Raw genomic sequence first — 17140 nt, 5'->3', positions numbered from 1 at the left:
AGGCTTACTTCTCTTAAAAGTAAAAAACAAACAAACAAACAAACAAAATAAAACAGAAAATAACAAGTGTTGATGAGGACGCAGAAAAATTAGAACCCTTGTGCACCATTGGTGGGAATGTACAATGGTGCAGCTGCTATGGAAAACAGTATGGTGTTTCCTTAATCAAAAATAGAATTACCATATGGTCTGTTAATACCACTTATGGGTATATATCCAAAAGAACTGAAAGTAAGGAAGAGACAATTGTGCAATCATTTTCATAGCAGAATTAGTCACAATAGCCAAAAGATGGGAGCAACCCAAATGTCCACTGACAGATCAATTGATAAACAAAATGTGATATATACATATAATGGGATATTTTTTGGCCTTCAAAAAGAAAATTCTGACACAATCTACAAAATGGATGAACCTTGAGGATATTATGGCATGTGAAATAAGCTAGTCACAAAAAGACAAATATTGTATGATTTCACTTAAATGAGGTATTTAAAGTAGTCAAACTCATAGAAAGAATGGTGGCTGGCGCGGTGGGAGAAGGAATGGGAGTTATTGTTTAATAGGTATAAAATTTCAGTTTTGCAAGATGAAAATTTCTGGAGGTTTGTTGCACAAAAATGTAAATATACTTGATTCTAGTGAACTGTGCACTTAAAAAAGGTTAAGATGGAAATTTTTATATTACGCTTTTTACCACAATTAAAAATCTTGAGAAAAAAACGAAAAAGCAAACTTACTCTGCTGGTTAGATATACACTTCTGTGTGTACATTTATATGTGCATATAAGTTATAAAGAAAAACAAGAAAATGATGATCATACGGTCAAGATAGTGGTCCTCTATGGGAGAAGAGAGAAATATAGGATGGGGAGGGGCACACAGGGTTCTAGGCTGCTGGAAATATTCTATTTCTTGAGTTTGGTGGTAGTGACATTACTGAACTCAGGTCTGGTCACTTGTTGTATGAAACCCAAAAATTCCAGAGACCAGAGTTGGTGAGGAGAAAAGGCATTTTCTTTAGTCTAGATTCTGGCAACCAGGGAAAATGGCAGACTGCTGTCTCAAAGGCCACCTTTCCCCTTCCTAGAATGGTCAGAAGGTTTTCTAGGTACACAAGAAGAAGCAGAACAAAGGAAAGGGGGAAGTTAGTAATGAAACTTGTCCGGGAAGATGTCTCCTGGGGTCCAGTTTGTTCAGCTATGGTTATCTTGAACCCGAACTTAGGGGTCATTCATGGCATTTGACAAAATCACAGTCCAGTACTGCAGCCTGGTTGCTGGTGTATGGATGGCTGAGGGCTGACTCAGTTTCTTGCAAGTTAGTGTTCTGCTCATTAAGGAGGTATGCATGTAGCCTTGGGAAAGCAGAGCAATTAAATCAGGCAGTGAGGGCGAGAAAAAAAGAGAAAAAATATATAAACTACAAAATAAAGTAAAGCAAACTGTAATTCAGTAAACCAAACTAAATTGCTAAATCCTTAAAAGTGTACTGTCAGCCTTACAGTTATGCATATTCACTTCATAATTTTTCTTTAAACTCTTTATGCTTTATGCATATATATAACAATTAAACTGTTTTCTTAAAAAAAATATATAATATACATACTGAATAGTGCATAAAACATATAAACAGTTTAAAGAAAATTTATGAAGTGTATATATATGTAATGCATATGTGCATATACATATATATGTGTTATGGGTGGCACTGTTATTTCTATTTTCAAGATTTAACACTCTGGATTGGTTTGGCAATGTAATCTAGCTTAAAACTTTTTAAAACTTTTTTTTCTTTTCTCTGCTTCCCTCCCCTCCTACCTGCTTTAATATCTGTTTTCTCAAGGCTGCAGGCATTCCTAAATCTGCTTAATCTCCAGGACACTGACTTGAAAGAAGCTGTCACAGCCCCGCGCTGATACTCCCTCCTTAGGCAACAGAAACTGAGACAGCTTTATTTCAGAATGCGTGTTTTGTAATCCCCCTCATTTTTTTCAGATGTCAGTGCCCAGGAATTGACCAACTCCCCCTTTCCTTTGTTCTGCCTTTTCTTGTGGGCGTATAAAACTTTTGGCTGTGCTAGGAATGGGAAGATGGCCTTTGAGACAGGAGTTAGCCATCCACCCAGAATGCTGGCATTTTGAATAAACCTGCTTTTCTTTCCACCAACCTTGTCTCTTGATTATTGGCTCAAGAGCAGCAAGCAGCTGAACTTGGATTTCGGTAACATACGTATATGCATATGTATATGTACATATTCGAGTATGCATATGTATTAGTTTCTTGTTGCTGCTGTAACAAATTATAACCAAGTTAGTGGCTTGAAACAACACAAAGTTATTATCTTACAGTTTGGATGTCCAAAGTCCTAAAATAGGATGTTGGCAAGTCTGTGTTCTTTCTGATGGCTCTAGGAGAAAAATCCTTCCCTTGCCTTTTCTAGCTGCTAGAGGCCACTTGCATTCTTAGCTCATGGCTCCTTTTGAAAAAGACTCCATCTTCAAAACCAGCATCATAGCATCTTCCAATCACTCTCTCTCTGCTTCTGTCATCACATTACATTTTCCTGAATCTGACCCTCCTGTCTCCCTTTTATAAGGACCCTTGTGATTACATTGGGCCCAATTGAATAAATCAAGATAATATCCCCATCTCAAAATCTTTAACTTAATCACCTTTGCAAAGTCTTTTTTGCTATATAAGGTAATGATAATATATTTACAAATTCTAGGGATTAGGATGTGGGCATCTTTGGGAGGCCCTTCTTTAGCTTACCACAAAGTGGTTTCTTTTTCTTTTCTTTTTGGTCAGTTTTTGTATTGGGTTGGTTGTTCTTCATCACCAAATCTTGAGAGTTCTACATATATTCCAGATATAGTAGTTCACAACTGTGATCTGCAAATATTTTATTCCCAATTTGTGCCTTGTCTTTTCATTTTCTTAGTGGTGTCTTTTAAGGAGAAGGAGTTGTTCATTTTGAGAATTCCAAATCATCAATTTGATTTTTTTTAATGGATCATGAATTTGCTGTTGTATCGAACAAATCTATGTCTAACCTAGGATCTTAGTGATTTTTTCCCTAGTTTTGTGCAAATTTTCGTTTTAGGTTTTACATTTAGAGCTGTTATCCATTTTGAGTTAATTATATTTAAGGTGTGAGGCATGGGTCTTTTTAGGACTTCAAATCTTGAATGAATGGTGCAAAGACTAAAACATGGCTAGAACCCATCAGTTGCAGTGGTGGTTAATACTAGATATTCTATATTAGCAGCAGCCTCTTGACCACAGTATTTCCTTCCAGAATGCCCTTGATTTCTATCTTCAAGCATGACAAGACAACTATATTGAAGATAACAACTGTATTTGTGTTCAACAAACATAAAAAAAATCTCTACAACTTCAACAACATCAACAACGAACAAAAACACCTTACTTAGAAACCAGCTTGAGATGATAAATTTATTTTTCTTTACCACATTTTAATATGTTTAAATAAAGGATTTATTATAGACACTAAAAAAGAATAAGACTGGTTTACATTGCACTGTTTATTTGAGGAGTTATATGAGAAACTGAACAGTATCATTTTTATTATCCCAATTATATTTAGATACATAGATTGATGTCCTAGAATATTGCTTGTTTGACCAATCCCTTAATGCAGCTCTCTGTTTATGTGTCTCTTTTCAGGTTTCCATAATGGGGAGAGGTTTCCCTCCTATTACTATAGTCTAATATTGTGTTCTTACTTGGTTGAAATTTGAGAGAGGAGGGGAATGAAATATGAGTTCTCAAAATACTCTGGACTCTTAAATGCTTCAAAATAATTTTTATGTGTACCTTTATGATATTGTCCACTGTATTTATTATATAAGTGAGGATATACGGGTTTGCATGGATACCCGTATGTCTGAATGAGCACTTGGAAATGCTAAATGCTACAGGATTAGAGAGATGGGAGAATGTGGGCCTTGGCATTAGGTAGATCTGGACTTCACTCTCAGCTTTGGCACTTATTAGTCTTTGGAGAGTTTCTTAGTCTCTCTGAGCCTCAGTTTTCCTACTGTAAAACTGAGATAATGATACCTGCCTTCGATGCACAGACTAGGTGCTTTATAAACATTGCTATATAAGAGGGCTGTGGCGGTTGAGAGGAGACAGAATTCTAGGCTGGATCGTGAAGGATGGATAGGATGCTTTCTCTGACTTTTGCTTTTCACCTCCTTTTTTGTCGCTGTGACAAATTATGCATCCCTCCCCTGCGGCTGCCTTTGCTGTTACCATGGTGATCCAGGTTCTATTTAGCTGGAGTTTTTGATGGGACAGATTGGTTTTGTGATATGTAAAATCTCACTCTCTAAAATAAGGACCAGGCAGTTCCCGCAGCAGTAACAACGTGTGTTGGGCAGAGCTTCTGCCACCTCTCAGCCACACAGTAAGCGGAGAACCCATTGTAAGTCTGGCATTTTGCCAGATTCCGAATGTCTGGGGGACAGTGGTCATCTGAACTGATAAGACACAGCAGTTGACGATTGCTGTTTGCTTTTCAGTTTCCCTTCCATTCGGTTTCTTTTTTTGTGCTGCATGCATCATGTTCTGTCCCTTTCTACCATCAATAACCTTCTCTCAGATGTTTCATCCTTATAAAATTGAAACAGAGGTCATTAGTAATCATTGAAAAAAGAGGTTCTTATAATTGATTTAAGAAAGCTTGTTGTTATGAAGCATTTCAAATATAAAAAGTAGACAGTACTCATCACTCCACTTCAATAATTATCAACTCAGGGTCAATGTATGTCCCCATGCAATTTCAGCCTCACCCATATTTTTGAAGCAAATCCCAGAAATTGGATTACTCAGTCCATAAATATATCCACAGAATATCTAAAAGATAAGAATTCTTGTTCTTGTTGGTGTGTGTTTAACATGACTGCAATAGCATTTCAATTGACCTTGAAGATACTCCTAATCCCTCTTGGAGAAGCTATGAAAGATAAAATTATTGATTTGTACTTCTTCCCATGAAGGTTTAACTGCAACAAGAATTTCCCTCCTGTAATAAACCACTAGAAAATCAAATAAAATATATACGACAACTATTTTCACACAGAGGACAACAGGCAACTTAGGACTGTGAAACCTGAGAAGAGGGAAATAAATAAGATGAACCCTACGATTGTCCCAGCTTAGTGGCTGAGGTCATTTCCAGGCCGTGGTGCCCACCATAAAGCCGTAGTCTGAGGAATTCCTGGAGCTCACAGAGCTGAAAATCGTTTGCATTGCTACCAGCCAGAAAGGAAAGACCTTATAATATTTGCAGCCTGTTTGTTGGACTTTACTTTTGACTTTGTGGCAACAAGCTGTTAATGGGCTAAAGAATATATGAATAGAAAACATGTATAGATAAATATTGCCCAATTTTGATCCCTGATACAGAAACCACACCTTGATAGCCAGTTACCAGAAACAGTCTCCTTTGAAATCTAATGAAAAATCTGAGTGGTATAAAGATAAGCAATGCTGTAACCCCATTGTTTGTTTCCTAATGGTTTTTTAACAATTCTTGAATGATATATAAGCTTCCTATCTGTCCCATTTGTTATGTAGGAAATAGAAAAAGTGTGTTTTTCTTTTCATATATATACATATTTTTTCTTTTAGTTGTTATGAAATAGGAATGTTTGCTGTTATTTAACTATGATCAGAAAGTTTAATACAAACTCCTTAAAAATCAAGTTGTTTTATTTTATCAGCATCCTTCCTCCCAAAGCCTATTGATTGATATTCAACTTCATAAGGAAGATCAATGTGATTACTTTAGGCTATATTATTTTTCAATCTTTCTGTCCTGGTGGGAGCAGTAGGATTCTAAGTTGATGACTATCCGCCTATCTATTGTGTACCACTTTCAGCTTCTGCTCCCAGTCAGGGTCTTTTTTTTTCTTGGTGTGACTTGTCCCTCAGAGCACCTAGGCCACTATACTTCTGGCAGCAGGTAATGGAGACATTCAGTAATGCCTCCTTTGTTAATTTTCCAGTTCAAAATTATTATTATCTAAGATATACAGCCTTGATTAATCATTTATATACCTACATATATGATAGAACAGACCAACAACTGTTTTCTGAGAAAAATATTTGTCCTGGCTTTAAAAATATTTTGTAACCACCAAGAGCAGGAGTGGTATATTCATCTATTGAGGTGCAAATTACTTTTGCATTTTGCCAGAGTTAGCCTGTGCAAATGAAAGTGATATTATCTTTTTACACAAATGGTAGCATGAGGTGTTACTACTGTACAACTTGCTCTTTTTCACTTAACAATATAGTACTCATTCATCCATTCATTTATCATTTATATTATTATATGTGGAGTTCCTAATATGTGTCAGATTCTGTTCTTGATGCTGCCTTTTCGTGCATTGTCCTGTCCCAGCAATAGTTTCAGGTTCAGACTGGAAATTCAACTAGTGGGATTCAGTAGGACTGAGTCTACTCTGTACATGGAAACAGGTCAGGGAAAACAACATGCAAAGCATCTTTGGTCTCACCAGTGATCTAGCAACTCCATGCAGGGAGTACAAACATAGATTCCACGAACGAGGTCAAGGTCTGTGTGATTCATCTTAAAACAGAGAATGTACTGCTATAGTTCCCCACCTGTCTCTCTGTGATTCCAGTGACATCAAACTCAGGCTTGAGTTCCAATGCACTGCTCTCTCAGTAAACAAGACAGACAACCAGCTCATGGTATGCAATAGTCCACCTTTGTGTGAGGAAGTGGTGCTGTGAGAAGGCAAATCCAGGATTATCTCCCCAAGAGGGTCTGCTGCTCACTTTTGAGGGGGAGACAGACAAAACAAATAAGTATAAGGATAGTACTGGTAAATGGATGATGACCAATAAAGGAGAAAGAAATAGAAGATGATGGAAGATGCAACTTCATACCTTAGTGAGGGGAATCCTTGTGTATTTGTTATTTGGACACGAGTAAGTATATCCTTGGGATTTTTGCTCAGAATCAGATTTGCTGGGTCAAAGAATATGCGATGCTTTTCCAATTTTGATAAATATTGCCAAATTTCCTTCTGTAGAGTTTGCTCTACTTTGTACTCCCACCAACCATGTTCCTATTTCCCCACCTTCATCAACACAGGGTGCAATCTGAGTTTTGAGTCTGAGCCATCGGATATGTAAGAATAACATCTCAATGTTCCTTTGTGGTTCCTTTTATTATGAATGGATTCACTCATTTTTCATAAGTTTAAAAATCATTTGAACTCCCTTTTATGTGAACTTTCTGTTCATGTCCTTTACCCTTTACCCATGTTTTAGTGTCTTTATTTTATTTCTTTGTATGTTACATCAAAGAAATAAGCGTTTTGTCTGGGATATGTAATAATTTTTTAAAAATTTGACATTTGTCTTTTTGCTTTGTTAGTGGTGTTTTTCTCATGCGTGATTTTTTACTTTTATGTAATTTAATCTCTCAGTCTTATGGCATCCCCATTCTGGAATGATAAAAATAATTTATTTCATGATTTCTGACAGAAATTTCCTGATATCGCTTTTAATATATTTACATTTTGATCCACTTGGAATCTATTTTGATATAAGGTGTGAGATGTAGAATCTCAATTTATTTGATTTTTCCATATGGGTATCCCACACCACCATGATTTGTTGAATAATAATTTGATACTATTTCAGAACTTATATATCTGCTGTTAATCGGTCACCTAGAATACACACACTTTAGGCCTTTGCTAAAAACTATAACTTCAAACGTTTTGCTGCTCAATTTTTATCTTAAGCAGTGTGATGAAAGATGATTTACATGGAGGACTGTTGAAAGGATAGTCATCTGAGATTCTCTCTCTCTCTCTGTGTTTTCCCCATGTTTTATTTCTGCATTAAGACAGATAAAGTTTTATATATAACTTCTATTGTTTTATCACCTTTTTGAAGCTAAGCGTTTATTTCCTTACTTTAGATATGTTGAGAAATTTTAAGAAACTGCTATACAAAATCCAAGATTGCATTTATTGTAGGGATATTTTATTCAATGAGTTTTATATAAAAATACACAGTAATCATTTTTTTGTTTTGTTTTGTTTTTAAGAATGAAAAGTCAAGGAAGCTTTGTTTCTCCTGTGGAAATGGTAATTCTTTTGGGGGTTGATATGAGTTTAATGATTGATTTCTCTTGGCTGCCAGGTATCACAGGCTAGAGGTAACCATGTGCTAGAGGCAATGTTTGGAGCTTGCAGGCTCTGGAAAGGGATAGACCTGGGTCAAATCTCAGCCCATTGTCCTTAGGGGCTGAGCTACCTTAGTCAAGTCGTTTAACTTCTCTGTGTTTGCTGCCTCGTCTGTAAGACAGGGATAATAATAATAACTGCCTTGATATATTGGGCAGATTAGATGAGATTAAAAATAAGTGAAGGATTTAGCACCATGCAAACACATAGTAAACATTAAACAAATCTTAGCTTTTATCATTATTATGGATTCACTCATGTTGATCAAGGTGTTAAGAAGCATGCCATTTTTAAAACAGTGGACAGCATTTGAAAGATTAACACAAGGCTTAGATGCATTGACATGTGTCCTTCTCATAAAGAAGTGAATCATTTCTCTTTTGTTATCACTCTTCATATCCTAGAAACTCAGGGCTTGAAAAAGACTCAACTATCCAAAAACAAACAAACCAAATGTGACCGAATGCTATTCATTTCATCGGATTACAGAATCTAGGTGTTGGAAATGAATTTGGATGTTAGCTGGCCCAGTTTCCCTTCCTCTAGTTACTTGGCAAATATTCAAATAAACCCATATTTTAACCTTTTCCCCTGTACGCGAGACTAAGGTGTCTTTTAAAGAAACGGAAAGTCTGTTTGAATCAGAATGGAAACACACACATATTATTTCAAAACTTTAAAGTACCAAAATATTTCCAGAACCAAATCATGATCTGATATTTTATTTGGTTTAAGTTCCGTTGGGAAACAGTTTCTTCCACGTTTTACGCGAGGTTGGCTTCTAGAGGGCGTGCGACCTAGTACCACCCCCAGCTCTTGGTGTCGCCCTGTGTCCTGTGCAGTTGGGCGATCAGGAAGGAGGGTCGCTGCTGTAAAGAAGATGTTGTGCTGACCTAGGAATAACCACTCTGAGCTGATGACGTCAGTCACTTTTAAAATAGCTTATGTGGAACTCTCTTCAGTGACCTCAGCTATGCTTCATGCTGCTTAGCTCATCTGGACGTGGGCAGGACATGTAAGAAGAAGGGTGACAACTGGAACTCGAGGCAGCTGTGTCTTCAGAGGCCGATTTTAGGAACAAACTTGTCTGAACAAGTTGAAGATTGAAGATACCCTTGGTATCCAGTAACGATGATGCAGATATAGAACCTCTGTGTCCCCAACCCTACAGGTCTGGGGAGAATGGAGCCTTGCAAACACAGGTGCGCTGGGTATTTCTCCAACTCTGCACGTGACTTGTGTGATGGGAGGTCTGGCCCCCTTCTCTGGCTCCTTATAATTTTTGGAGATTCTGCAGGAGATGACTCCCATGGACTCTTGGTCACGGTCCTATCAGTTACTGTGGGTTTCTCCTGTTGGCCCTCCTTATGATTCTCTCCTGCAGCCCATGTGGCCACCATAGCAGGTGAGGTCTGCTGCTTCCAGGCTGGGGATGCCTGATGCCAAGGGCGCTGATGTCTGCACCGAAAGCATGTGACCCGTGGCAGAGCCCAGGTAAGGGTGTTGCTCCCAGCAGAAGTGCTGATGGGCCAGAGATCCCGAAAATCTGGGCTTGTCTTCTGGAGACGTCAGTGTGCTAAAGCTGCACCAAAGCACGGGGCACTTTGGCATTTGTTAATGCCATTTGTCTGTTCATTGGGACACCAAAGCTACACCATAAAATCTCCAGCACTCTATACCTGTTACTATTGAAATATTTATGGACCATTATTAAACATAGTATTTTAAAATATTTGACAGTTTATTTCACAACACTTAGATCATCACAGGACTGGACACCTTTTCAGCCTAATGAAAGTTCTGTATTTGCTGTTTAAAAATTAGTACATTAAGTCTCCAACTGGTTTGTATCCTGCTTTTTCCACTTACTGTGTTTCCTCAAAAATAAGATCTAGCCGGACAATCATCTCTAAAGTGTCTTTTGGAGCAAAACTTAATATAAGACCTGGTCTTATTTTAATATAAGACCAGTTCTATAATATAATATAATATAATATAATATAATATAATATAATATAATATAATATAATGTAATACCAGGTCTTATATTAGTTTTTGCTCCAAAAGATGCATTAGAGCTGTTTGTCCAGCTAGGTCTTATTTTGAGAGAAACACGGGATTCCTTAAGGCTTTTGATCTAGTTTCCCTCTCAAATGGTGAGTTTGATTTACACTCCTACCATGCTCTTGACAACTCTGGGTAAATCGTTCAAATAAATGCTTATTGCATTGAAACAAAATTACTGTGGTAATGCATGAACATTGTCACAAGTTCAAATGATATAGAAGTGATTAAATTATAAGGTGAAAGCCCTCCTCCTTATGACTCCTTCCCACTTTCTAAGGCAATTTGTCATCTAAACAGTTTTGTGTGCGTCCTTCCAGGACTTCTCCTGTGATGGGCAGGTGGAAGGAGGCAGTTCTGAGACTTTGGCATCGACTTGCTCTGATGTGATGAAAATAACCCGATTGAAATATATAATCCCTGGTGTTAATGAAATACATTAATTCACCCTCTGTCATTTCCTTATTTATTTCATTTGTTTCTGTACTGTTTGAAATGGTTACAAGTTCACATTATTTTGATAATCCAAAAAAACCCACAAATATTTACAAGGATTGGGATAAACACCAAGAGATATCACCAGTTCCCCCAAACCATAAAAAGGCAATTTGTTATATTTATTGTGATGTACGCATATTATGAAGCACTGAGAAAACTTAGAAATTTAGTTGAGGATTTTTCTGTTTGCCGTCTAGAGTTGAGAATAAAGGCTCATACTGGAGTCCATTTATCTAATCTGCAAAAAGCAGGAGTTCCATCCTCCACTGTTTAACTAGAGCAGCATACTATTATTGCACAAAAGAAGAAGACACCCCTCCCGCAGGGCAGCTTCACCTTGAGGTGGAGTGTCAGACACAGCTTGGATCTCAGCCTCCAATGACCCCCATGTGTGGCCGCCATTGTGCAGTAAACAGACTGCACACGTGTTATGTAAACCTGCAGCTTCCCTTGGATGCTCTTGCATCAGAACGATGGCCCTCATCCTCAGGCAGCAGTAGCACTCCCACCTCCTCCTTTCCGGTGGTCTACTCTGCACAAGGAGCGTGCTGGCAGTCAGTACCCAGCAGCAGTGTGGCCTCGGTGTGCCACACTTTTCCGAATGTTCTAGCAGGACTAGTATTCGGTCTCCATCAACTTTCAGCAGTCCATGCCTCCAACAGCCGGGGCTCTTAGTTTGCCTGAGTGAGTGGGATTCTTCTGGGGATCCCGCATCTTAGCTTCTTCTTGGTGGTGGTGTAATACCTTTATTTAATAAGAGCTTTAAAAATCTGAAATTTGAGTGCTTTCCATCTTGAGACAACCAGAATTACACACTGCTTTAAAATCTTGAACTTAACAAAGGTGCACCTTTTTAAAGAGCAGTCTTCTATGCCTCCATAATCCTCAGAGGGAGAGGAAGAACTGACAAAACCAAGTTTCCACTGCAAAAACAGTGCTTACTGAATGTAAATCCTTTCTGAACAAGTGGAATGTGAATATAACAATACGGAAATTGTTGCATCGGAATCTTCATCTACACATGATGAAAACTAAGAAGATGATGAGGAGTTGGAAATGCTTTCTTTTTATTAAAGTATGCTTTTTATTTTAAAATAGTTTTAGATTTATTTTAAAAATTTAGATAGTACAGAGAGTTCCCGTATACCTTACACAATAATAGGCGTCCCCTATTATTAACGTTTGCATTAGTATGGCATCTTTGTCACTATTAACTGACCAATACTGATACATTATTACTAGCTAAAGCCCCTACTTTCTTTAGACTTACTTATTTTTTCTTCACTGTTCTTTCTCTATTCTGGGATCTCATACAAGACCCCACATTACACTTAGTCATCATGTCTCCTTAGGTTCCTGTTTGTAGTGAGTTTTCAGAACTTCCTTGTTTTTGAGGACCTTGACAATTTTGAGGGTTATTGGTCAAGTATTTTATAGAGAGGCCCTCAATGATGCTTGACCAATATTTTTCTCATGACTGTGTATCAAGGGCACATCCTCTCAACCTGACATCACTGTTGATGTTGACCTTGATCACCTGGCTGAGGTAGTGTTTGTCGGGTTTCTCCACCATAAAATTACTCTTGTTTTCCTCTTTCCATGCTGTACCCTTAGAGAAGAAGCCACTATGAGCAGGCCACAATTAAGGAGTGAAGATTTATGCTACATCTTCTTGAGGGTGGAGTGTTTGTTGGAATTCTTGGAATCTTGGAATAGATTTGTCTATTCTCCCTCCTTTATTTATTTAATCATTTATTAACCTATTTTATACTTTGGGCTATAATTCAATATTATTTTATTTATTTTGCTGCATAAATTGTTCCAGCTTTGGCCATTGCTGTCTCTTTCAGTTGGCTCCTATGTTCTTTTGACATAACCCATCATTGTGGTTTATTTATTTAGTTTTAATTTAAAAAGTTCTTTCTACCATTTCCATACTTTTGGCACTACAAGATGCTCCAGGCTCATCTTGTATGTTTCCTTTCCCTAGAATCATCTATTTTCTCCTTCTACTGGAGAACAGAGTATCAAGATGCGGGCACTAGGTGTGTGTCTTAATCCATGCAGGTTGCTATAAGAAACTACCACAGACTGAGTGAATATAAATAACAAAAATTTATTTCTCACAGTTCTGGAGGCAAGAAGTACAAGATCAGGGCGCCACCATAATTGGATTCTGGTGAGGGCTTCTGGGTTGCAGACTGCTGTCTTCTTATTGCATCCCCATGTGGCAGAAGAACAGAGAGAGAGAGAGAGAGAGAGAGAGAGAGAGAGAGAGAGAGAGAGAGAGAGAGAGAGAGAGAGAGACAGAGAGAGAGAGAGACAGAGAGAGAGAGAGAGAGAGAGAAAGCACTCTCAAGTCTTTTTGTGAAAGCCCTAATCCTATTCATGAGGGCTCTGCCCTCATGGACTAATTACTTCCCACAGACCTCACCTCTTCATGCCATCACACTGGGGGTTAGGATTTCAGCTCAGGATACTAGGGGCGTGGCATAAACATTCAGTACATAGCATTGTGCCTGTTGCTACCAGGGTGTTTTTGCTTCTAGGCCTTCCCAGCTGACAAAGCGAGGACAGGAATATGGGGAAATGCTTTCTTTGAAACAAAGGGGTATATGTATATTCATATTTTTATATTTCTTTGATCAATTCCATGTGAATTGTGTCTCTGTATCTGCTGGGAGGGAGTTGCTCGGTATGTGGGTTCGGTTCCCCATTTTGAGCTGGAGGCTCATTGAACACCAACTAGATGTTCTCCATTGGGTTTACACGAATGAGACAACTTAAGGCTTTCCTTTTGTTGGGAGATAATTCTCCAGAGATCTCGTGTGTTTCTCTAGAAATGCCAGCAGAGGCACTCTCTTTTCATGGATGTTTGTTTCCTGCACCACAGCCTTGGAAGATGCAGTGTCTCTTTCCAGAGCAAGGGCAGAATGGTTTACTGTTCAGCATAATAAGACAATTGTTATGCTGAGGCAATAATAATTGAGGCAAAATTCAGGCGGGTTTGTTTGCAGCTCATTATAAACGGTTTGGGTCCCTAAGCTGAGGGGGCCTCAGCTGTGATGCAAATGGTCCAGGTGAGCAGCAGCCATCTGAACTACTCCACCCTGCCTCATAGCTCTTGGGGCAGGAGAAACAACACAGACGTGAAACTTATCCTGTTTTCTGTGTTGTAACAACATAATGTCAAGAAGTCTTGGGTCTTCTGTCAGCTTCTGAGAAACTGTGGCAGATTAACTTGGTAGCCTGCAAGTAGGGTAAACCTGACTCTTCACGGGTTTTGACCCCTGGCCTTTTATTTAGGTTTAGCACTAGCAGTATGTTGATATTTCTCAGAGAAATGTAGGTCTTTTTTGAGTTAACAATGCTAGGAAATAAATTTTGTAAATTTAAATATAAAAAGTAAATTAAAAAATGTTTAAAAATAAAATCATGACTCATAGATAATAGAGTGAAAATTGTAGTTAGCTTATAAATTAAAGAGGAAATGAGCCAGGAGTCACAACTGGTTCTAAGGAGAAGTTAAAGACAAATTTGTATGGAGCAAAACAATGTAAAGATTAATTTACAAATGGACAAAAACTGGCTTCTTTCCAAGGGGGTGTGGAGTGGGGTAGTGGAGTGGAGTGAAGTCTGTTGAACCTCCATCAGATGGAATTTATTTGCATGTCTATAGGCAAGAATTATGTGCATTGCTATCAGCTATCTACAATTTACAGACTTGTAAAATAAGTCCAATACGAGAAAAAGCACAAACTGCATAGAATCAGATAATCTGGAAAGGTGTGCTGTAAGCAATGCATAGTTTTCTATTGGATACACACAGTAATCTTTTTTTGGCTTAGTCCAAAGTCTTAAAATTTCCTTACATTAATGAAAGATACCATAAGAATGGTTCCAAGGTGTTGATCCAATGTGGGAGAACTAAAAGAAGGACAGAAGGAGATTTTAAAAAATAAGACTAGACACACATACATAGGAAAGACATTAGAAGAGGTTCTAATGATCTGATCTGGGGATGGGATCTAACAGAGCAGAAGGGCATTTGTTCCAACTTTTGTAATAGAAGAGAGGAAATGCTAAATGTCCTTCATTCAGACAATGCCCTCTACTGACCACTAGGTGCTGCTAAGCAGGCATAATGACCTGTGGCCCCAGGAGAAGCAGGAGTGGCAGCGTCTAATCCATCCATGGTCTAGTTCAGCTGATTCACAAATTTGGGAAGCTCCTTGGTGGCAAAACATTTACCTAGTTCAGCGCCTGGCACATAGTAAGCATTCAATATATACATTTCTTGAAATGAATTATTCGGAACCCACGGGGTGCTGTTACCCTGTAGGCATCCAAGAAATGTGGTAGTTTGCAATCAGGAATTTTTAAGACCTTTGGTTGTATTAGGACAAAAGGAGAAAGCATTACAAAGTAGAAGTCAATTGGTTAATTTAAAAAAAGGAGATAAATTTACCCATGAAATCAGACTTGGTAAATCTGTGAACTATTTCTATTGCCTGTACAGTACAAACATAGCAAAACATTAGGTTGGTGAAAAAGCAATTGCGGTTCTTGCCTTTTTTTGTTGTTAACCTTTTAAACCACAATTCCTTTTGCACCAACCTAATACTTGTGTAAATGCAGACCTGGCAAATCATCCTTTTATTTCTTTCTGTTTTGCTCAGGTGCCATCAAATGTTGATTTTCCACTTCTACTCCCCAAAAGCTTTTTAATAATTTCCAACTAATTTTGGTGCAATGAGAAACTGATGGCAAGCCATCTATAATTTTACATAATGTACACTGGTATAAAATGAAAAGTGAAAAATAGAGGGGCAATGGCTGCTGGTTAGATGTAGAGCTGGAAGGAAGGAGGGGAATGAACCAGGAGACTCTTAGAAAACCCCGAGAACAGATCTTCCTGTCCCTGACTTCTCTCGTTCCTCACATGCCTTTTGTGGACATCTCTTGGTTTTGTCTGCATTGGGACCTTTCACTCTTCTACTGTTAATAGTTTATTTTACTTTGAGTGATGGGCACCTCCCCCATCAGGCGATGTCCTGAGGGACCTGTCAGTTCTAGTGCTCAGGTGGCTGAGAGGTAAGCACTAAGCCAAGCTAGGCCAATCAAAGGCCCGGTCCCTGGAAACTACTGTAGAGCCCGAAACCACTGACATTCTTTCCGCTCCCTGTCTCAATTAATTCTTGCTTCCGGGAACCTCACAGCTGCCCTGATTTCTGTCCTTTCAAAGATCTGCGTCTTCATGTTTCCTTTGAATCTGTGAGCCATTGCACATTCTTCTAGTAAATTCCTGTTTGCCTATATTAGTCAGAGTTGGTTTCTATTGACTACAGCCAAAGAATGCTGACTAATGTAATGAGGAAAGGGAACTAATCAAAAATCTAGTCCTCGGGTTACTTCTATCATCTTGAATTGATTGAAAAGGATCAGCTCTTGGGTCATAGAGGCTCTTTGAAAATGAGGAATCAATAACATTTATGGACACTTTCTATGTTCCAGACACTTTTCGGGACATTTATAAGTATTATTTAATCTTCAGAATGACCACTTTGGATAGACGTTATTATCCCCATTTTACAAATGAGAAAACGGACGCAAAGAGTGATTAAACAGCCTGACCATTTTCAAACGGCCAGATTAGCATTCTCAAAAAGTTTGTTGTATAGAACACTAGTTTTTCAGAATTATATTAGTTTCCTAGGGCTGTTGTAACAAAGTACAAAAAACTGCGTGACATAAAGCCACAGAAATATATCATCTCACAATTCTGAAGGTCAGAAGTCTGAAATCAGCGTGGTCGTGCTCTCTATGACTGTTCCAAGAAAGAAGCTTTGCTTGCTTCTTCTAGCTTCTGTTGTTGGCCGGTAATCCTTGGCATTCCTTGGCTTATAGATGTATCACTCCAATCTCTGCCTCTGTTGTCACAGGCTGTCTTTTGTCTGCATGTCTCACTTCTCTTCTTATAAGATTGCTCGTCATATTGGATTAAGGGCCCAACTACTCCAGTATGACCTCGTTTTAACTAAACAAATTACATCTGCAAAAAAGCCTATTTCCAGGCTTTTCACGCCTATATTCAGGTCACGTTCTAAGGTTCTGAATAGTAGTTACCTGTGTTATGTTAACCAGACAGTTCTGAATTTCTCGACATTTTTATTAAACATTTCAAGGATCTCAAGACTAATTCCTAAGCAAGTTCAGTGTTCACCAATAAGGTTTTCTCGTTTATTTTTCTCTTTCTTTCACCATGTTTTTCTCTTTAGGAGAATGGTTTTCTTTCTGGTAATAAGAATTTGCCTTGAA

Source organism: Rhinolophus hipposideros (genome assembly GCF_964194185.1).
Source record: "Rhinolophus hipposideros genome assembly, chromosome: 12".
In the NCBI taxonomy this organism is placed as follows: domain Eukaryota; kingdom Metazoa; phylum Chordata; class Mammalia; order Chiroptera; family Rhinolophidae; genus Rhinolophus; species Rhinolophus hipposideros.
The sequence above is the reverse complement of the archived record's forward strand: the minus strand, read 5'-3'. Positions refer to the sequence as shown.